The sequence below is a fragment of the Artemia franciscana genome, chromosome 15, assembly GCF_032884065.1.
Source record: "Artemia franciscana chromosome 15, ASM3288406v1, whole genome shotgun sequence".
NCBI lineage: Eukaryota > Metazoa > Arthropoda > Branchiopoda > Anostraca > Artemiidae > Artemia > Artemia franciscana.
The window spans coordinates 28,478,347-28,502,630 of NC_088877.1; the positions used below are offsets into that span (position 1 = coordinate 28,478,347).

At 33.4% G+C, this 24,284-nt stretch overlaps 2 long non-coding RNA genes across 2 annotated transcripts in view; one reads left to right on the forward strand and one right to left on the reverse strand.

Annotated features, from left to right (window-relative positions):
- LOC136036309 (uncharacterized) overlaps positions 1-24,284 on the forward strand; it is a 487,034-nt gene that overhangs the window by 36,628 nt on the left and 426,122 nt on the right. The gene's annotated exons all lie outside the window — the stretch shown is intronic.
- LOC136036625 (uncharacterized) lies at positions 5,478-17,700 on the reverse strand. The gene is made up of 3 exons (XR_010619760.1): positions 17,583-17,700; positions 8,680-8,789; positions 5,478-5,817 (listed from the first exon to the last, which is right to left on the reverse strand). It is a non-coding gene; the product is annotated as an uncharacterized LOC136036625 (long non-coding RNA).

A 24,284-nucleotide genomic window follows, 5' to 3' on the forward strand; every position in this document is an offset into this window, starting at 1 on the left:
TTTTTTTTTTCTTTTTAGTTTTTTTTGTAGTTTTACCTTCTTTTTAGTTTTGTTAATTTTTTTTTTTACTTATGTCCTGGTCGTCATTTATACTCCCTGTGTCCCGGTGCTTTGTTGATTGCTAATCGAACATTCCTTTTTGTCCTGGTCGCTTTCTCTTTGAGTGTCGTCATTTAGTTTTTTAGCTTTTTTACTTTTTTTATTAGTTTTTAGTTTTTTTGTAGTTTTTGCCTTTTTTTAGTTTTTTTCAGTTTTTTTTAGTTTTTTTATTGGTTTTTACCTTTATTTTAGCTTATTTTTCAGTTTTTTTCCTTTTTTTTAGTTTTTTTTAGTTTTTAGTTTTTTTAGTTTTTTACCTTTTTTTAGTTTTTTTAGTTTTTTTAGTTTTTTTAGCTTTTTTATTTTTTTTATTAGTTTTCAGTTTTTTTTGTAGTTTTTTGCCTTTTTTTTAGTTTTTTTAGTTTTTTAGCTTTTTTATTAGTTTTAGTTTTTTTGTAGTTTTTGCCTTTTTTTTAGTTTTTTTAGTTTTTTTAGCTTTTTTTATTTTTTTTATTAGTTTTTAGTTTTTTTTGTAGTTTTTTGCCTTTTTTTTAGTTTTTTCAGTTTTGACGTCACCTGATCCAGTTTTTTTCAGGTGACGTCACCTGATCCACGATCCACAGATCCACAGACAACTTATTTTTATATATATAGATAGTTTATTTTTTTTTACTTATGTCCTGGTCGTCATTTATACTCCCTGTGTCCCGGTGCTTTGTTGATTGCTAATCGAACATTCCTTTTGTCCTGGTCGCTTTCTCTTTGAGTTTCGTCATTTATTTTTTTCTTTTTAGTTCTTTTAGTTTTTACCTTTTTTAGTTTTTTTTAGTTTTTTAGATGAAAATTTTTTTTAGTTTTTTTCCTTTTTTTCTTTTTAGTTTTTTATTGGTTTTTACCTTAAGTTAGCTTATTTTTCAGTTTTTTTCCTTTTTTTTAGTTTTTTTTTTATTTTTTATTTTTTTTAGTTTTTTACCTTTTTTTTAGTTTTTTTAGTTTTTTTTAGTTTTTTAGCTTTTTTACTTTTTTTATTAGTTTTTAGTTTTTTTTTTGTAGTTTTTGCCTTTTTTTAGTTTTTTCAGTTTTTTTTTAGTTTTTTATTGGTTTTTTACCTTTATTTTAGCTTATTTTTCAGTTTTTTTCCTTTTTTTTAGTTTTTTTTTAGTTTTTAGTTTTTTACCTTTTTTTAGTTTTTTTTAGTTTTTTTTAGTTTTTTAGCTTTTTTATTTTTTTTATTAGTTTTTAGTTTTTTTTGTAGTTTTTGCCTTTTTTTAGTTTTTTTAGTTTTTTAGCTTTTTTATTAGTTTTTAGTTTTTTTTGTAGTTTTTTGCCTTTTTTTAGTTTTTTTAGTTTTTTTAGCTTTTTTATTTTTTTTATTAGTTTTTTAGTTTTTTTTGTAGTTTTTGCCTTTTTTTAGTTTTTCAGGTGACGTCACCTGATCCATCCACAGACAGACAGACAACTTATTTTTATATATATAGATATATATATATATATATATATATATATATATATATATAGTATATATATATATATATATATATATATATATATATATATATATATATATATATATATATATATATATATATATATATATATATATATATATATGTTGTTTGTTTGTGTGTATCTGTTGATTGACGTCATGTTTGTGTGTCGACTCACGTCATGTTTGTCGACTGACGAAATTACAGACCGAGACACCGGGACACAATGACGACTGGGACACAGCGAATATAAATGAAGACCGGGACTCGAAGAGAAATTACAGACTGGGACACCAGGACCCAAACAACGACCGGGACACAGGGAATATAAATGGCGACTGGGACTCAAGGACACAACTACAACGGGGGCGCCGGGGGGCACAGGGGGTATATATAAATGACGACCGGACACAGGGAATATTTGATTAGCAATCACCATGAACAAAGCTCAAGGGCAATCATTAGAATAATGAGGCATAGATCTGAATACGGATTGTTTTTCCCATGGACAATTATATGTTGCATGTTCAAGAGTCGGTAAACCTGACAATCTATTTATATGCACAGACAATGGGACATCGAAGAATGTCGTATATTCGCAAGTTTTACGTAGGTAAAAACATATATATATATCTATCTATATTCACAGGTGGGACACAGGGACACGACTACAATGGCGCGTAACTAAAATGGCGCATAACGACCTTACGCGCGCGGTGGGGGCTTGTGGGGGAGGCGCGAAGCGCCCCCACCAACTAGGTTTTGGGGTGGCGCGAAGTCCTGCTCCAACAGCTAATATGTATATATATGACGTCATGTTTGTATGTCGACTGACGTCATTATAAGGATTGAGCATTATGCTGTCATGAAGTTGTTTGTCGACTCACCTCATGTTTGTCGACTGATGAAATTACAGACCGGGACACAAATGACGACCTGGACACCGGGACACAGGGAATATAAATGACGACCGGGACACTCAAAGAGAAATTACAGACTGGGACACCGGGACACAAATAACGACCGGGACACAGGGAATATAAATGACGACCGGGACACAGGGTGACAACTACAACGGGGACGCTGGGGGGCACAGGGGGGATATAAAAATGACGACGGGAACACAGAGAGTATTCGATTAGTAATCACCATCAACAAAGCTCAAGAGCAATTATTAGAATAGTGAGGTATAGATCTGAATGTGGATAGTTTTTTCCCATGGACAATTATATGTTGCATGTTCAAGAATCGGTAAACGCTGACAATCTATTTATATGCACAGACAGTGGGACAGCGAAGAATGTTGTATATTCGCAAGTTTTACGATCAACTACGAAGTGCCACCCCAACAGCTAGTATATTTATATATATTACAGCCATTTTCAACTTTTAATGATGATCCTTGATGATGAAAAATCAGAACGAAATTGAAGTAATAATTTTCAGAATTAGAAAAGAATGAAGCTTGGAACCTTAGTTTTCCCCGATCTGTATGGCAAATATGACTAAAGATACAAAGACATAGTCTTAAGAGACAATATTTGGAAACAAATTAGCGTTGGAAGCAGCTTTTCAAACTAAATTCTTCATTTCGATCTTCCGAAATGAAGATCAAAACGATTCTTCGAATTCAAATGTACTTCATTAAAATGGAAGAGAAATTGCTTTTTTTGGAAGAAAAATCCGCGCCTTGAAAGAACTGATCAATGATTGAACTCCTAAACTACTTTAGTATAGACTGTCAGCATCTAAGGTCAGAAATTACATGAAACCCGAGTACTCTTTATTTCATCAACCCTTTGAGATGCCAAAAGAGTTGGTTTGAAACTAACATTGCCATTTTGGAAGAAGAATCTTAATACAGCAGGATGGCCAATATTAACAGACTACATTTGCTTCCTCAGGTGTCCATATTAGCTTCCTTGCAAATGCTATCAAGTGTCCCCTGCTTCGCTAGGAATACCTCTAGCAGGGGTGAATCTCCAGCATTTTTATTGGAGGGGAGGGGGTCCCATATCCTGATTGTCAAGAGGCATGGGATATATAATAACTTTTTTCTCTGCTTTATTGGGGAATGTTGTATATCAACGCCTCGCCCTTTACGCTAAAGTTTGACTCTTTCTCTCAACTCTTCTTTTCAAAACAGTAAAACCTTTAGCGTAAAGAGCGAGGCGTTGATGAGGAAGCAGCCCCTATCATATACGAAGTAATTTCTGTTTGTTTTAAGTTTTAATGTCGCTCCTTACTTTCAGTTGAAAAAGCTTGTTTTTTTTTATTTAATTTCTGAACGTTTTTGAATCAATGCATGTTTTGATTTTGGCTCTCCGCAGAGAAATAATTAAAACGAAATTTGCATATTTTTTTTTTTTTGGCTAAATGGATTTCTCATAATTTGGTCGAATGATTTTGAGAAAAAAAGAGCGGGGGAGGAAGCCTAGTTGCCCTCCAATTTTTTGGTTAATTAAAAAGACAACTAGAACTTTTATTTTTTACGAATCTTTTTATTAGTAAAAGATATACATAGCTTATAAACTAGCTTACGTAAAGAATTTTTTATTCTCATGTTTTTATTACACATATGAGAGGGCTCGCCCCCTCGTCAGTACCTCTCTCTTTACACTAAATCTTAAATTTTGTCCCAATTCATTAAGAATGACCCCTGAATCACAAAAGCCGTAGAATAAATAGTTGACATTAGGCGAAGTATTAGGAGGAGGTGAGCCCCTCATATGGTTGATAATTTCTGTTCGTTTTAAGTGTTAATACTGCTCCTTACTTCCAGCTGAAAAAAACTTTTTCATATACATTTTTTTCATTGTTTTTGTTTTTTAAATAATGCTAGTAAATCCTGCGCTCCCTTCATGGAAATTTTCTTCCCCCATGAAAAATTCCTCGATGGAAAGTTCCCCCAGTATATCCCCCTCTTCTCAACCCTTCCCCCCAACCAAAAAATCCTCCTGAAAACACCTGTACACTTCCCAATAACCATTACTATATTTAAGCACTGGTCAAAGTTTTGAACTTGTAACCCCTCCCACGGGGACTGTGGAGGAGTAAGTCGTCTCCAAAGACATAGTTATAAGGTTTTTCGACTACTTTGAATAAAATGGCTATCTCAGAATTTTGATCCATTGACTTTGGGAAAATAATTAGCGTGGGAGGGGGCCTAGGTGCCCTCCAATTTTTTTGGTAACTTTGAAAGAGCACTAGAACTTTTCATTTCCGTTAGAATGAGCCCTCTCGCAACATTCTAGGACAACTGGGTCGATACGATCACCCCTGGGAAAAAGGAAAAAAAACAACAAATAAACGCGCATCCGTGATCCGCCTTCTGGCGAAAAATACAAAATTCCACATTTTTGTAGATAGGAGCTTGAAACTTCTACAGTAGGGTTCTCTGATACGCTTAATCTGATGGTGTAATTTATGTCGTTAAGATTCTATGAATTTTAGGGGGTGTTTCCCCCTATTTTCTAAAGTGACACAAATTTTCTCAGGCTCGTAACTTTTGGTACGTAAGACTAAACTTGATGAAACTTATATATTTAAAATCAGCATTAAAATGCAATTCTTTTGATGTAGCTATTGGTATCAAAATTTCATTTTTTAGAGTTTTGGTTTCTATTGAGCCGGGTCGCTCCTTGCTACAGTTCGCTACCACGAACTGTTTGAAAAGACCTTTTCTTGCTACAAATGTTTACCTTTGACAATAATATGAGAACAAAGCGACACGGAACTGAGAAACTCGTAAGCCAGCTTAAACCTTGCATATCGTTCTGTCCTGCTTATGGTACAACACTTGTCTCCAACGACTCAAATAGTGCCTCTGAATGGACTAAATGTATTTTGAAACATCCAAACTGGCTAAGAAAGAAGTAAAAAGCAGAAAATAAAGGAAGAAGAAACAATATTATACAAAGGAGAATTATGCAGCAACCATCAATATTCAACCATACTTTATTTACAACCATACAACCATACATATTCAACCATTACTTTGGCTAAAATGTCAACCATGAACAGAAAGAGAAGTATCAGGTGTAGGCTAACGTCGAATCAAGCTTTTCAACGACCACTTTTTTTTTCCGGTGAACCATTTCTTAGTAATGTCTTACTCTCAATCTCAGCATTGTACCTTCACTTTGTGCACTGTTTCAGCTCGAATCCAGTCCTCTGCAACAGTCTTCTTTATGGCTTATTACTGGAGTCTTCTTTATGACTTATATCTGGAGCTCTACAGAGTCAGACTACCAGAATTTCCAAGTTTTACGATTATTGTTGGACCCAAATGCTAAAAATTTTGAAAAGTTAAGACAATGATCTTGACTATGAATCAATAAGCAGCTTATATGTCAAAGATTTGATTTTTGTTTTGGCCAAGGGTTAATTTTTCAACTCAGATAATTACCATAGGCTCTGTAGTATTTTTTTTTGTAATCTGTCATTCGTTACTTTGGCGAAAAATACCCCGGCCCAAAAATAGGAGAAAAAAAAACTTTACCTTTTGGTCCTAGATACTTCATTTACAAAATTAAATTGCGACACTAAAAACCTGAAATTCATTCAAGAAGCCGGATTCCTACCTTAATTATGTTGATTTTGTCTATTATATACTTGGCATTAAAAATGTGCCAATAGCTGGTTTCATAATCTTACAGGAAAGACAAATAATCGGGTAGTGGTAGGATTATAAATCTTTCGCAATCGTAGTGCTCATTGCTATTTCGGTAAAACATTAAGCCTTCCCAATATTCATAAATCATAAAAAAAAACTTGAAGCCTCCCCACACCTCAATCAAATTCTTTACCGATCTAAACATGTAAAAAAAAAGTATAATTTCGATTTATTCCCCGCAGCTGTAACTGTTACTCAAAAAGTAAGATGGTTTCAATATTTTACATTTGAATTGAGAAAAATAGAAGGTTTATGTCGAGCTCAAATCCGTTATCCCATATCAGTCTGGCTAGTCGAGCTTGCTGGTTGGTTTTGCTGCTTCAGGGTATGAAAACATATAAATAAACGGGATTTGTCCACAATCACCGTTGCATCGGTAGCTGCAATCTAGTAAAGAGCGAACAACAGCCCATAGTAACCAAAAGTTAAAAAACTCATTGAGAAAAAACTGTCTTGTGAAAAAAAATTGCCATTCAACAGTGATTTAGGAATGCTTATTATTACTTCGGTTCGTCTTAAAATGAAAAGTTTATTTTGGAAAGAAATTCAAAGTGATTCCGAAAAGAAATCTGAAACCCCTTGCCAGTCCTCAGACTTGAGCAACAAGTAAAGTCACTTTTTTGAATGGGTAGCACTAATCTGTCTCCCGATTTTTTCTTTTTTCAGGGCTAGCGGTTTACCAGAACATCATAGAGAGATGCGTAATAGCTAATTCAAAAGCTATTTCTCACATCTACGAGCTTTATTCTAAACTCCACCATTTGTAAGCGACATATGGCACACAAATGACACTTGCTCTGCCACTTCTCAAGGGGTGGTGATAGAGGGATACCAAAAGATCGTCAACAGATGCATAATAGCTCACATAAAATTTATTTCTTAAATCTACGTTTTCCCTATAAATTTCACCACCTGCAAATGCCAAATGGCACTATTGGTTCCATGTCTCAAGTGGAAAAGCTGGGGCTATTGGTATACCAGAACTTCTTAGAGAGATGTTTATTGGCATATTTGAAAGATATTGCTCATATCTACGTGATCTTTATCAGTTTTACCATCCGTAAGTACCATAAAGCACTAAAGACGGCACTTTTGTTGCCACTTCTCAAGTGGAAAAACCTGGAAGTGTAAAACTGTACCATTGTAATAATTATGATCCAAAACCCTTAACAGGATATTTACAAGAACCCCTCTAGTATACTTCCTCTCCCAGTACTCTTAGTAAGTCTCTTTATTCTGTTAGGAAAATTCACAATGAACTCTTTAACACGTTCAGCCGACATTGAGGCTCGCAAAATTATTTTTAAAATGTTGAATGTACTAAAGAGGAAGAAATTCATAGAATAACAAATAATTGAATCTCGAAATTCCAAATAGATTATTTCTTGACGTACCTTTCCTCCTCCTCCTGTTCGCAAAAGTTCAGCTTCACCGAATATAGTTTAACGTTATCACTTTTTATAATAGAAACTTGTATTAACTCAATGTTTTATAATAGCCAATTACAAATGTATTTACTGAACAAGGTACAATAAACATGCTTTGGGAAATGACCTAACTCTCCCTAGTCTTTGGGAAAAGGGCTGTAAATTACTTATTATAGTCTTACAAGATCAAATAGATTGAATTCGATCATCAGCCACCGTAGTTTAGTTGCAAGCGCGTTAGACTTTGAATCAGACTTAATTTAAAAAAAAAAGTTTTCCACGGGAAGTAACGAGCAAATTTAAAATGAATAAAATTATTATTTCACAGCCTATCTAGCTAATATCAATAAGACTAGTGCAAATAAATCAACTGGTGATATTTCCCTACGTTTGTAGGATTACAGAAAACTAGCGCTTCACTGAAAACACAAAACCATATGGGAGTTTTGGTACGGTAGAAGTAAACCATTTAAAGACGCTTTTAACAGTATAAAAGTAAAGTATTTTTAGATTGTTGCTTTTTTTCGTTTAATTTGGCATAACCTCTGCACGATGAGCTGAGTTCAATGATTAACTGTCGTTTTGGATCTGAAAATGATGCTTCATGATTATTTTGTAGACAAGTTCGAAGTGAAGGAATCTTTAAAATACATATTTTAATGCTGCATCAAACCGACACTGGCGCCAGTTTTTGCTCTTATAAGTTACCCATACTCTTTGAACTATACCTTCTCGAGCTAAAATTTAGTTTATATATCTACAGGCCTTGAAATAATTAACTGAGTGTATGCATTAATATCGTTAAATATCTCAGTCTAAATATTCACGAAGATCTTAAACCTGCCCCCTCCCTCTAAAGAAAAGCTGTAATACTATACCTTCAAACAAAAGACTTAGTATTTCAGATTCTCTTTGGAAATGTCCTCATCCCAGATATGAATATCTTCACATATACATTACCTTCATCACGAAAATTGGTGCTGGCTTTGTTTATATATTTCCTTCAAATATTTTTTTTTTAACTGCAACTATCATATTGTAGTTTGTTTACCTTTTCAGTTGTTGCAAAATCCCTGCCATCTTCAAGAAGAGGATATTTTATAGGTCCTTTTTGACGATGGGCACGGCTCTTTCTATCAGCTGGAACATTGGTATCTGTTGCTGAAATTAATACATTAATATTAAGACTACACACTCGCTATAGAATATAATGAAGAAAGAAATCACCAATGCAACAGCACAAACACAGAAATAAACATACACCATAAAAAAATACTTGTATAATATATATAAACAAAAAAGAAAGTCAGAAGGAAAAAGGAAGACTGTTTTCCTACTTTAGTAATTAATATAGATCAGTACTTGAATGAGGCCATAACCCTACTCCTCCATCCAATTACATAGGTCAAACAGCATAGCCATACAGACACAAATGACGACCTGGACACAGGGAATATAAATGACGACCGGGACACAGGGAGACAACTGCAACGGGGACGCTGGGGGGGGCAGAGGGGGGATATACAAATGACGACGGGAACACAGAGAATATTCGATTAGTAATCACCATCAACAAAGCTCAAGAGCAATCATTAGAATAGTGAGGTATAGATCTGAATGCGGATAGTTTTTCCCATGGACAATTATATGTTGCATGTTCAAGAATCGGTAAACCTGACAATCTATTTATATGCACAGACAATGGGACAGCGAAGAATGTTGTATACTCGCAAATTTTACGTAGTTAATAACATATCTATATATATAAAAATAAGTTGTCTGTCTGTCTGTGGATGGATCAGGTGACGTCACCTGAAAAAACTGGATCAGGTGACGTCAAAACTGAAAAAACTAAAAAAAGGCAAAAACTACAAAAAAAACTAAAAACTAATAAAAAAAATAAAAAAGCTAAAAAACTAAAAAAACTAAAAAAAGGCAAAAACTACAAAAAAAACTAAAAACTAATAAAAAAGCTAAAAAACTAAAAAAACTAAAAAAAGGCAAAAACTACAAAAAAAACTAAAAACTAATAAAAAAAATAAAAAAGCTAAAAAACTAAAAAAACTAAAAAAACTAAAAAAAGGTAAAAAATTAAAAGAACTAAAAAAGAAAAAAATAAATGACGAAACTCAAAGAGAAAGCGACCAGGACAAAAGGAATGTTCGATTAGCAATCAACAAAGCACCGGGACACAGGGAGTATAAATGACGACCAGGACATAAGTAAAAAAAAACAACTATCTATATATATAAAAATAAGTTGTCTGTCTGTCTGTGGATGGATCAGGTGACGTCACCTGAAAAAACTGGATCAGGTGACGTCAAAACTGAAAAAACTAAAAAAAGGCAAAAACTACAAAAAAAACTAAAAACTAATAAAAAAAATAAAAAAGCTAAAAAACTAAAAAAACTAAAAAAAGGCAAAAACTACAAAAAAAACTAAAAACTAATAAAAAAGCTAAAAAACTAAAAAAACTAAAAAAAGGCAAAAACTACAAAAAAAACTAAAAACTAATAAAAAAAATAAAAAAGCTAAAAAACTAAAAAAACTAAAAAAACTAAAAAAAGGTAAAAAACTAAAAAAACTAAAAACTAAAAAAAACTAAAAAAAAAGGAAAAAACTGAAAAATAAGCTAAAATAAAGGTAAAAACCAATAAAAAACTAAAAAAAAAACTGAAAAAACTAAAAAAAGGCAAAAACTACAAAAAAAAACTAAAAACTAATAAAAAAAGTAAAAAAGCTAAAAAACTAAAAAAACTAAAAAAACTAAAAAAAGGTAAAAAACTAAAAAAAATAAAAAAAAAAAAAACTAAAAAAAAGGAAAAAACTGAAAAATAAGCTAAAATAAAGGTAAAAACCAATAAAAAACTAAAAAGAAAAAAAGGAAAAAACTAAAAAAAATTTTCATCTAAAAAACTAAAAAAAACTAAAAAAGGTAAAAACTAAAAGAATTAAAAAAGAAAAAAATAAATGACGAAACTCAAAGAGAAAGCGACCAGGACAAAAGGAATGTTCGATTAGCAATCAACAAAGCACCGGGACACAGGGAGTATAAATGACGACCAGGACATAAGTAAAAAAAAAAAACTATCTATATATATAAAAATAAGTTGTCTGTGGATCTGTGGATCGTGGATCAGGTGACGTCACCTGAAAAAACTGGATCAGGTGACGTCAAAACTGAAAAAACTAAAAAAAGGCAAAAACTACAAAAAAAACTAAAAACTAATAAAAAAAATAAAAAAGCTAAAAAACTAAAAAAACTAAAAAAAGGCAAAAACTACAAAAAAAACTAAAAACTAATAAAAAAGCTAAAAAACTAAAAAAACTAAAAAAAAAGGCAAAAACTACAAAAAAAACTAAAAACTAATAAAAAAAATAAAAAATCTAAAAAACTAAAAAAACTAAAAAAACTAAAAAAAAAGGAAAAAACTGAAAAATAAGCTAAAATAAAGGTAAAAACCAATAAAAAACTAAAAAAAAAACTGAAAAAACTAAAAAAAGGCAAAAACTACAAAAAAACTAAAAACTAATAAAAAAAGTAAAAAAGCTAAAAAACTAAAAAAACTAAAAAAACTAAAAAAACTAAAAAAGGTAAAAAACTAAAAAAAATAAAAAATAAAAAAAAAATAAAAAAAAAGGAAAAAACTGAAAAATAAGCTAACATAAAGGTAAAAACCAATAAAAAACTAAAAAGAAAAAAAGGAAAAAACTAAAAAAAAATTTCATCTAAAAAACTAAAAAAAACTAAAAAAGGTAAAAACTAAAAGAACTAAAAAAGAAAAAAATAAATGACGACACTCAAAGAGAAAGCGACCAGGACAAAAGGAATGTTCGATTAGCAATCAACAAAGCACCGGGACACAGGGAGTATAAATGACGACCAGGACATAAGTAAAAAAAAAAATTAACAAAACTAAAAAGAAGGTAAAAACTACAAAAAAACTAAAAAGAAAAAAAACTAAAAACTAATAAAAAAACTAAAAAATCTAAAAATCTAAATAAACTAAAAAAGAAAAAAAAAGGAAAAAAATAAAGGAGAAAAACAAAACTAAAAAACGAATGTATATACAGACCGGGACACCGGGATACAAATGACGACCGGGACACAGGGAATATAAATGACGACCGGGACACAGGGACACAACTACAACGGGGACACCGGGGGAAACAGGGGGATGTAAATGACGACCGGGACACCGGGACAGGGAATGGTCGATTAGCAATCACCATCAACAAAGCTCAAGGGCAATCATTAGAATCATGAGGTATAGATCTGAATACAGATTGTTTTCCCATGGACCATTATATGTTGCATGTTCAAGAGTCGGTAAACCTGACAATCTATTTATATGCAAAGACAATGGGACAGCAAAGAATGTTGTATATTCGCAAGTTTTACGTAGTTAAAACCATATATATATATATATATATATATATATATATATATATATATATATATATATATATATATATATATATATATATATATATATCTATATTCACAGGTGGGACATAGGGACACAACTACAATGGCGCGTAACTATTATGGCGCGTAACGACTTACGCGCGCGGGGGGGCTTGGGTGGCGCAAAGCGCCACCCCAACAGCTAGTTATTTTATATAATTTCTAATCACCTGTAATGTATGGGAGTTAAGACACTTCGACCCTTATTAAAGAGCTGAACGAAGAAGCCATACAAGAATTGAAGGAAAAAATAAGTTCAGAGTGGAAAGTAAAAACAAAAGAAGAAATAGATCTTTATTTATTGGTTTGAAAAAATTAAATTTTAGCCCTTAAGAAAGCAGCTCTAGGCGAGCAGCTTCGACAAAAACGGCTAGCTGAGCGGATAGGTTTGCATATCGATATGCTTGTGGAAAATTTTTGTTAGCTCAACAGAAATGTGCCTTTAGGCTTAGGGAATTATTTGAATAGTTCCTATTTAGAAAAGCCTCTCATTATTTAAAAATGAATCGAAAATTCAAAAAAAGATCATTTCTTGTGCAGGTACGATAAATGGCATTATAAACTAAGCTTGTTTTCATTTCAAAAATTTTGAAAGAATTACCTGAATTGTTATTCAGCACTGTTTTCATTTGTCTTTCTTCTTCTTTTGATGCACAATCTTGCACATGGAAAGAATGTCAAATAAACAATTTGAACAAGTAAGTATAATAATATGTAATCCTTCTTTCAATATACAACTTTGAGTAGTTCCCGAACCGCATGCCTACACTTCTCCAACCACTAAGTGGCAAGGGTTGGGGTCAAGAATGTAATTTTCTATAGGGCAGAGGTAGCAACTTCCCCTCCCAGAGCTTAATTTTCCCCAGACTCCACTTTCCCCTCTCCCTACTGAAATTTAGTTTATCCAAAATGTTGTCAAAACTAAGATAATCCTGCATAATTCAAGCATCCACTGAAACAGGTCAGTTTTCTTTAGTACATATTTACCTTTTTTATTACTATGTGGCTCATTTTTTAGTTTTCTCTGCCATTTTCACTTGATATGAGAAAGTTCTGGTAGGCCCCTAGCCCCAGCTTTTTTGCTTGAGACATGGCACCAAAAGTAACGTCTGTAGTGTCATTTGGAACTTGCTGGTGGTGAAATTTATATATAAATGAGCTATACTTTTTATATGAGCTATTAAAAATTTGTTTGAGACACGTACCATTACCAATACGCCCATACCGATACGCCCGATACCGATTCAGCGTGCGGTCCTTTCCCAAGTGACTAATGAGGGTCATATCGTCACCAAAACCATAGAGAGTGGACCTCCGAACCATTTTGAACAAAATGGCTATCTCAAAATTTAGATTGGATAGCTTTGGGGGGAGGGAGCTTTCAGGGAGTGGGGCTATTGCCCTCCAATATTTTCGGTCACTTAAAAAAGGTACTAGAAAAGTTAATTTCCTTTCAAATGAGCTATTAAAAATCTCTCTATGACGTTCTAGTCATTCGCTAGCCGGGTCAAAAAAAAGGAGACATCAGTGCTGCCCATGCAAAAAAGTGATTCTCCTTGGTGTTCAAGGTGGAGGACTGTAATTGTCCTACTATAGATTTTTGACCATTCTAATTCCAATGGTGCGCTTGTTATTTCGATCTGGTTCCATTTTCAATGGGTTTCACGCTCTTTTTCGAAGTCACCATAAATTTCTTTTCGCAATAAACTTTTACTTTTAAGATTAGTCAAAACAATAGTTACCATTCCTGATTTAGTGTAAGACGGCAAATTTCTTGTCACTGGGTGTTTTTTTTTTTTTAACAACGTGTTTTCAACCATGGGTTACTATGGGCTGTGGTTCCTTCTTTACTAGGTTGCAGCTACTGCTGCAACCATGAAATTTCTTTTTTAAAACAAGATATATATCTTTAATTCTTTATTTTACTTTGTGACAGCGTGGTGGATAAGCGTTGTTCTCATGATCAATGGGTCAGCGGTTCAATCCCTCGTGTCGCAAGGAATTTATTGCATTATCGAAAGACATATTAATTTTTGACATTGTAATTTTGAAATAGACTTCCTTTGTTTTTAAAAATTTAATTTAATAGCAATTAAGAAATTACTCCAGGGGAGTAGCTTCGACACAAAAGGTTAAGTAAGCGGACAGCTTTACATATCCAGACATATTTGTGGCAAATTTTGCTATACCAACAGAAACGCGCCTTTCGCCTTAGGGAGTTATCTGACCTGTACCTAAATAGAAAAGTCACTAATTACTTAGAAATGAATCGCTTTTCTTAAATATTGGAATAGATTTCCTTCCCGGGACGTACTTTAAAAAATGAGCCTAGAAACGTATGAAAACAAAGAAAGGAAATATGAAAAGAGAAAAAAAACAAATAGGTGAAAAACGAGGATTTTATCAGCCAGTAGCAAAATATGAAAAACAAGCAAATGTTTCGTCAAGGACCTCCGCCAAGTCGTCCTCAGTGCTCAAAAAAAGAAAGATCAAAAATTTCAAAGAGCAAAATTTCTTGTCACTGGGCGTTTTTTTTTTTTTTTTTTTTTTTTTTAACAACGTTTTTTCAACCATGGGTTACTATGGGCTTTGGTTCCTTCTTTACTAGGTTGCAGCTACTGCTGTAACCATGAAATTTCTTTTTTAAAACAAGATATATATCTTTAATTCTTTGTATTACCTTGTGACAGCGTGGTGGATAAGTGTTGTTCTCATGATCAATGGGTCAGCGGTTCAATCCCTCGTGTCGCAAGGAATTTGTTCCATTTGATGTTAAATATTAATTTTTTACATTCGCCTTAGGGAGTTATCTGACCTGTACCTAAATAGAAAAGACACTCATTACTTAGAAATGAATCGCTTTTCTTAAATATTGGAATAGATTTCCTTCCCGGGACGTGCTTTAAAAAATGAGCCTAGAAATGTATGACAACAAAGAAAGGAAATAATAAATGAAAAGAGAAAAAAAAACAAATAGGTGAAAAACGAGGATTTTATCAGCCAGTAGCAAAATATGAAAAACAAGCAAATATTTCGACAAGGACCTCCGCCAAGTTGTCCTCAGTGCTTAAAAAAAAAGAAAGATAAAAAAAAAGAAACAAATATGAAACAGCAGCAAAATCTATCCTTTTTAAGTGAACTGCACGAGAGGAAAAAAGACACTGAATCAAACAACAAAAACCAACTTGAAATCAATGAAAGAGAAGTTACCAATTAGATTGAATAAGTATCCTTTGCCTTGCAACAGATTTCGCCTGTCTACAATTTCGGTTTTCATTAGATATGCGGACAGGTTGTCTTAAATTAGACTGGGCGAAAATATTCATAGAGTCTTTTAATATTAAATTATTATAAATTGGGCTTAAGGAAATATCTCCCGTGTTTCTATTTATAGCCAAATTTCTATTTATATGTTTTTTTTTATCTCAATTGCCTCTTTAAAAGATTGCGGTAGGCCATTTACGGTATATATTAAAGTTGCCTCTTCAAAAAGAACTAAATGGTCAGGATTTTCGTATATATGCTGGGCCAGAGCTGAATCAAATTTGTCATTTTATTTTCCAATCTCAGGGAGTTATCTATTGAAATTTTGTGTTCTTGCAATCGTTCCCCTAGTTGTTGATGGGTCCTTCCAACGTAAAATTTTCCACATGAAAACGGGACTCTGTAGACACCACTACCTAGTATAGGGTCCGTTTTATTCTTTCCCGAGCCTAGAAAATGGCTGAAAAAAAAAACAGAGTATACCGATACTCCGATGTGCATCTCTCTATGAGGCTCTGGTCATTTGCTATCCCTGATGAAAAAGAAAAAAAAGGAGACATATCAGTGCTACCCATTCAAAAAAGGGAGTTTTCTTTGCGTTCGAGGTGAAGGGCTGTAATTGTCCTTCTATGGGTTTTCAACCATGCTACTTCCAATGATACACTTTTTGTTTCGATCTGACGCCATTTTTAAGGGGTTTCATGCTCTTTTTCATAATTCCTACAAATTTCATTTCACAAAAAATTTTTACTTTTAAGATTAACCAAAATAATAGTTATCATTCCTGATTCAGTGTATGATGGCAGTTTTTTTCACATGGCAGTTTTTTAAAAACATGTTTTTCAACTTTTGGGATGTGGTTCGCTCTTTACTAGGTTGCGGCTACTGCTGTAACAATGATGGCAAGGGTTCAGTTTCTTAAACAGGTTTTCTTTTTTTTTTCAATCATGGTTCTGTACCTTAGATATGATTATTTTTCAGCTAATTCCCTATTTTTTAAAAAAAATTTGTGAATATTTCCATGCACTATCTTTGGAACGAATTATGCCCTGGACCCCAGCCCCTTGTCACTTAGGGGTTGGAATAAAGTTGGCACATGGCTCTGGGAGCACACAAAGCTGTATCTTCAAAGAAGGATTATTTATTGTTATATTTATTTATTAGAACTATTTCCTTTTTTTACTACTTAATATACAGAATAAAACTATTTGTGATGTATTTACAGACATAACAAATATATATACATCTTAGCACTAAGAACCTACTTGCACTTTTTTTTTTTGTGATATTCTTCTAGTTGACAGGTTATATTTCAACTTTTTCTTGTTTATTGCTAATTCACATATTTATGTCTAAAGGTTTATGATGTTTATCAGGATGAAGGGGGGGGGGGATTTTTAGTGAAATAAGTTACACATACCGAAATTTTGCTTAGGTTTTGAAAACTAAAAATCTTCTTTAGTAAAGTAATTACTCTTTCCTAACTGTCGAGGTTGCCCACCTTCAAAAATCGTGTACACCATTTTGTGTAGCATAGATTTCTTGGCAAATTAGAAACTGAATATTGTTTTTCACCTCAAAGCAAAAAGCGACATTAAAACTTGAAACGAACAGAAACCATTCCGTATATGAGTAGGCTGCCCAACCTGAAAAAAAAGAATATTGCAGTGTTGCTTCTGCATTAAATTCAAGCTAAAAACAGGCAAATATTAATTTTTATATACAGACAGTTTTTTGAGGGAATTAAAGAGCGAAATTGAAACTTAAAACAAAAAAAAAAGTTAGTGCTTTACAGTCTATCTTTAAGTTTTGGTACAGTAAAGGCAATCCGATTAAGGACATTTTTACAGTGTAAAAATAAAGCATTTTAGGATTAATGCTTAATAGTGTTTTTTTTTTCGTTTAATTTAGTAACACTTCTGCATAATGGTTTAGTCCAATGATTGGCTCTCGTTTTGGTTCTGAAAAGGACATGTCAAGATCAGTTTGTTGACAAGTTCGAAGTCAAACCTTCTTGATAGCATTAGGACTACAGATTGACTTTAAAATTTTCACCGTAACTTGAAATTTTCTGTTGTATATAGAGAAATTACTGGACTTCCAGAGTTCATATTACGGCTTATTTGATCTTCATTTTGAGTAATACTAAAGCGTATTTCTTACAATCTAATATTGTTTATCACTAATTATTGGTATTATAGCTGGTGAGACCTAAATGTTACCTGATAAATCAATCCAATATTTCTGTATGCTGTTCACTGACTTCGCGGTTATTAAAAAAGTATTTATTTTTAAGCTTATGTTTTTCAAGATAGTTTAATTGTATGCTGAAAGTTACTGTTATCACAGCTGGTGTAAGATCATGAAAATTTTTATAAATTATTTTGTTTTTGTCAGGCTACTTACTCACTTTTAACTAATAAATCGACATTTTTTTATATAAAACAGATGTTTTTACTTGGTTTTCCTGTTTTCAGTAATGCGCTGGTTTTCTATAATCCTACATGTAAAACGGCACAAGACCCTTGTGGTCCCAACCGGCGGTGCTGATTTCCGTTTCACGGCTTAGTTTCAGTTGTAAACTTATCTACATATATAGAACTAAGTTGTCTGTCTGTCTGTCTGTCTGTCGAGTGACGTCATTATAAGGATTAAGCTGTATGTCGTCATGAAGTTGTTTGTCGACTGACGTCATGTTTGTCAACTAATGAAATTACAGACCGGGACACAAATGACGACCAGGACACAGGGAATATAAATGACGACCGGGACACTCAAAGAGAAATTACAGACTGGGACACCGAGACACAAATCACAACCAGGACACAGGGTATATAAATGACGACCGGGACACAGGGACACAACTACAACGGGGACGCCGGAGGCACAGGGGGGATATATAAATGACGACCGGGACACAGGGATTGTTCGAAGAGAAATTAAAGACCGGGACACAAATGACGACCGGGACACCGGGACACAGGGAATATAAATGACGACCTTGACACTCAAAGAGAAATTACAAACTGGGACACCGGGACACAAATGACGACCTGGACACAGGGAATATAAATGACGACCGGGACACAGGGAGACAACTGCAACGGGGACGCTGGGGGGGGGGGCAAAGGGGGGATATACAAATGACGACGGGAACACAGAGAATATTCGATTAGTAATCACCATCAACAAAGCTCAAGAGCAATCATTAGAATAGTGAGGTATAGATCTGAATGCGGATAGTTTTCCCCATGGACAATTATATGTTGCATGTTCAAGAATCGGTAAACCTGACAATCTATTTATATGCACAGACAATGGGACAGCGAAGAATGTTGTATATTCGCAAATTTTACGTAGTTAAAAACAAATATATATATCTATATATATAAAAATAAGTTGTCTGTCTGTGGATCTGTGGATCAGGTGACGTCATGTTTCTGGGTCGGCTGACGTCATGAAATTAGTTGTCGTCATTTTTGCTTTGACGATGCTTAGTATATTGTAAAACACATTAATTTGGTTAATAATATACCATTTAAAACACCAAAATGAACATGCTGGAGTAGTCACTCGATGAGAGAGGGTGTCAGAACGGAGAATGAAGGTCCCAGGTTCAAATCCTGGTTAGGCTAAAAAAGGTAAAAAACTAAAAACTAAAAACTTAAAAAAAAACTGAAAAAACTAAAAAAAGGCAAAAACTACAAAAAAAACTAAAAACTAATAAAAAAAATAAAAAAAACTAATAAACTAAAAAAACTAAAAACTAAAAAAAAAACTTAAAAAAAAGGAAAAAACTGAAAAATAGAAGAGAAAAGAAAACTAATAAAATTAAGAATAAAAATAAAAAAAAAATAAAAAAGATAAAAACTAAAAAAAAGTAAAAAGAAAAAACGAAAAAAAACTGAAAAAGCTAAAAAAAAAGGTAAAACCAATAAAAAACTAAAAAGAAAAAAGAAAAAACTAAATAAAAAGGTTCATCTAAAAAACTAAAAAAACTAAAAAAGGTAAAAACTAAAGGAACTAAAAAAGAAAAAAAAACTTAAAAAGGGAAAAAAACTGAAAAATAAAGGAGAAAAAGAAAACTAAAAAAATATAAATAAAAATAAAAAAACTAAAAAGATAAAAATTTCAAAAAAAACTAAAAAGAAAAAAGAAAAAAACTAAAAAACCTAAAAAAAGGTCAAAACCAATAAAAAATCTAAAAGGAAAAACAGGGGAAAAAATTAAAAATTTATTTCATCATATACCAATTCAAAAACGAATGTATACCGGGATGACGACCGGGACACAGGGAATATAAATGACGACCGGGACGCAGGGACACAACTACAACGGGGACGCCGGGGGCACAGGGGGGACATAAATGACGACGGGGACACAGGCAATGCTCGATTAGCAATCACCATCAACAAAGCTCAAGGGGCAACAAAGCTCACCATCAAACAAAGACGAACGGGACGCTCAAAGAGAAATTACAGACTGGAACACTGGGACACAAATGACGACCGGGATACTGGGAATATAAATGACGACCGGGACACAGGGAATGTTCAATTAGCAATCACCATCAACAAAGCTCAAGGGCAATCATTAGAATCATGAGGTATAGATCTGAATATGGATTGTTTTTCCCATGGACAATTATATGTTTCTTGTTCAAGAGTCGGTAAACTGACAATCTAAATAAATGACGACACTCAAAGAGAAAGCGACCGGGACAAAAGGAATGTTCGATTAGCAATCAACAAAGCACCGGGACACAGGGAGTATAAATGACGACCAGGTCATAAGTAAAAAAAAAACTAAAAAAACTAAAAAGAAGGTAAAAACTACAAAAAAACTAAAAAGAAAAAAACAACTAAAAACTAATAAAAAAACTAAAAAATCTAAAATCTAAATAAACTAAAAAATAAAAAAATAAAAAAGGAAAACAATAAAGGAGAAAAACAAAACTATAAACGAATGTATATACAGACCGAGACAACGGGATACAAATGACGACCGGGACACAGGGAATATAAATGACGACCGGGACACAGGGACACAACTACAACGGGGACGCCGGGGGGCACAGGGGGATATAAATGACAACCGGGACACCGAGACACAAGGAATATAAATGACGCCGGACACTCAAAGAGAAATCACAGACTGGGACACCGGGACACAAATGACGACCGGGACACAGGGAATATAAATGACGACCGGGACACAGGGACATAACTACAAAGGGGACGCCGGGGTGCACAGGGGACTCAGGGAATGGTCGATTAGCAATCACCATCAACAAAGCTCAGGGCAATCATTAGAATCATGAGGTATAGATCTGAATACGGATTGTTTTCCCATGGACCATTATATGTTGCATGTTCAAGAGTCGGTAAACCTGACAATCTATTTATATGCACAGACAATGGACAGCAAAGAATGTTGTATATTCGCAAGTTTTACGTAGTTAAAAACATATATATATATATATATAATATATATATATATATATATATATATATATATATATATATATATCTATATTCACAGGTGGGAAATAGGGACACAACTACAATGGCGCGTAACTAATATGGCGCGTAACGACTTACGCGCGCGGGGGGGGGGGGCGCGAAGCCCTCCCACCAACTAGGTGTTGGGTGGCGCGAAGCGCTACCCAACAGCTAGTATATATATATATATATATATATATCTATCTATATATATAAAATAAGTTGTCTGTCCGTTACGCCAGATTATATCTTATCTATATATAAAAATGAAACTAAACTGAAAAGCAAACTGAAACTAAAAATGTAGAAACTGGGAATTGCATAAATATTTCTATATATTATGACAATAGATTAAAGTAATTCGAAAACCTTATAACAGATATTATAAATTTGAGGTTTATTATAAATTGTTGAGTGTTAGCATGCTTGGAACGTAAAATTTTTTCTAACAGTCAATGTTAGAATGAACACTGACAAATTGAAAAACATTGAAAAAGATAGAATGTTACCAATCCTACAACAGAAGAAACAGCCGAGGAAGCTACTCAAAGAGCTAATGCCAAAAGGCTTGCGGCTAAAGAACGCAAACCACGCAATTAGATGAAGAACAACCTGGACAGCGAGAGTCAAAATGTGTCAAAACTGAAAATGATAGCGATGATGATTGGGTTTGGATTTTGACTTGGATAAGGTTATCAATGCCTACCAGATTTTAGTTAAAAAACAAAGGTTCGCGATATGTATTTACGTCTGAAAAATGAAGAAGAAAAAGAAAACAGAAACTAAAAATGAAAAAACTGAGAATTGCATAATATTTCAAAATATTTTGACAATTGATTAAAGTATAACGAAAACCTTAAAAACAGATACTTAAAATTGAGGTTTATTATAAATTGTTGAGCTTTAGCATGCTTGGCACGTGAAGATTTTTCCAACTGTCAATGTTAGAATAAACATTGAATTTGCGATTGCAAATTGTCACTTGGTTAATACAAGTGCCATAAAAAGGTAAGAAACTAAAAAGAACAAAAACAAAAAAAAACTAAAAAGCTGCAAAACTAAAAAATTAAAACTACAAAAGAAACTATATCAATATCTATTATATAAAAATAAGTTGTATGTCTTTTGACTGACGTCATGTTTGTGTGTCGACTGATGTCATGTTTGTGGACTGACGTCATTATGAGGATTGAGCATTATTCCGTCATAAAGTTGTTTGTCGACCGACGTCATGTTTGTCGACTGACGAAATTACAGACCGGGACACCGGGACACAAGGACGAACGGGACACAGGGACACAACTACAACGGGGACGCCGGAGGGGCACAGGGGGGACGACCGGGACACAGGGAGTGTTCGATTAGCCATCACCATCAACAAAGCTCAAGGGCAATCGTTAGAAAATGCGGTATAGATCTGCATACGGATTGTTATCCCATGGACAATTATTATTTTGCATGTTCAAGAGTTGGTAAACCTGACAATCTATTTATATGGACAGACAATGGAACAGCAAAGAATGTTGTATATTCGCAAGTTTTACGTAGTTAAAAAAATATATATATATATATCTATATTCACAGGTGGGACACAGGGACACAACTACAATGGTGCATAACTAATATGGCGAGATAAAAGCTAAAAAAAGAAAAAACCTAAAAAGAAAAAAACTTTAAAAAGCAAAAAAAATAAAAAAGGTAAAAAACTGAAAAGAAAAAAAAGCTAAAAAAATAAAAAAAGCTGCATAACTAAAAAAAAGAAAAACTAAAAAGAAACTATATATATAATATAAAAATATGTAAAAATATATATATAAAATAAGTTGTTTGTAGGCATGTTTGTTTGTTTGTGGGTTTGCATATGACGTCATTATAAGTATATATGGCTTTGTATATGACATCATTATAAGACGACACTACAGACCGGGACACCGGGACACAAATGACGACCGGGACACAGGGAATATATAACTACAGCGGGGACGCTGGGGGACACAGGGGATATTAAATGACGACGGGGACACATCTATCTATATTCACAGGTGGGACACAGGGACACAACTACAATGGAGCGTACTAAATATGGCGCCTTAACAACTTTCGCGCGCGGGGGGGGGGGCTTGGGGGGCACGAAGCGCCCCACCAATTAGGATTTGCTTGTTTTTCATATTTGCTACTGCTGATAAATCCTTGTTTTTTCACCTATTTGTTTTTTTTTCTCTTTTCATTTATTATTCCTTTCTTTGTTTCATACGTTTCTAGGCTCATTTTTTAAAGCACGTCCCGGAAGGAAATCTATTCCAATATTTAAGAAAAGCGATTCATTTCTAAGTAATGAGGTCTTTTCTATTTAGGTACAGGTCAGATAACTCCCTAAGGCGAATGTCAAAAATTAATATTTAACAACAAATGGAGCAAATTCCTTGCGACACGAGGATTGAACCGCTGACCCATTGATCATGAGAACAACGCTTATCCACCACGCTGTCACAAGGTAATACAAAGAATTAAAGATATATATCTTGTTTTAAAAAAGAAATTTCATGGTTGCAGCAGCAGCTGCAACCTAGTAAAGAAGGAACCACAGCCATAGTAACCCATGGTTGAAAACACGGTGTTAAAAAAAAAAAAAACACCCAGTGAAAGTTACGCCCAGTGACAAGAAATTTTGCTCTTTGAAATTTTTGATCTTTCTTTTTTTGAGCACTGAGGACGACTTGGCGGAGGTCCTTGACGAAACATTTGCTTGTTTTTCATATTTTGCTACTGGCTGATAAAATCCTCGTTTTTCATCTATTTGTTTTTATTCTCTTTTCATATTTCCTTTCTTTGTTTTCATACGTTTCTAGGCTCATTTTTAAAGTACGTCCGGGAAGGAAATCTATTCCAATATTTAAGAAAAGCGATTCATTTCTAAGTAATGAGTGGCTTTTCTATAAATTTTTGAAATGAAAACAACTTAGTTTATAATGCCATTTATCGTACCTGCACAAGTTTTTTTGAATTTTCGATTCATTTTTAAATAATGAGAGGCTTTTCTAAATAGGGACTATTCAAATAATTCCCTAAGCCAAAAGGCACATTTCTGTTGAGCTAACAAAATTTTCCACAAGCATATCGATATGCAAACCTATCCGCTCAGCTAGCCGTTTTTGTTGAAGCTGCTCGCCTAGAGCTGCTTTCTTAAGGGCTAAAATTTAATTTTTTCAAACCAAGAAATAAAGATCTATTTCTTCTTTTGTTTTTACTTTCCACTCTGAACTTATTTTTTCCTTCAATTCTTGTATGGCTTCTTCGTTCAGCTCTTTAATAAGGGTCGAAGTGTCTTAACTCCCATATATTACAGGTGATTAGAAATTATATAAAATAACTAGCTGTTGGGGTGGCGCTTTGCGCCACCCCAGCACCTAGTTGGCGGGGGCG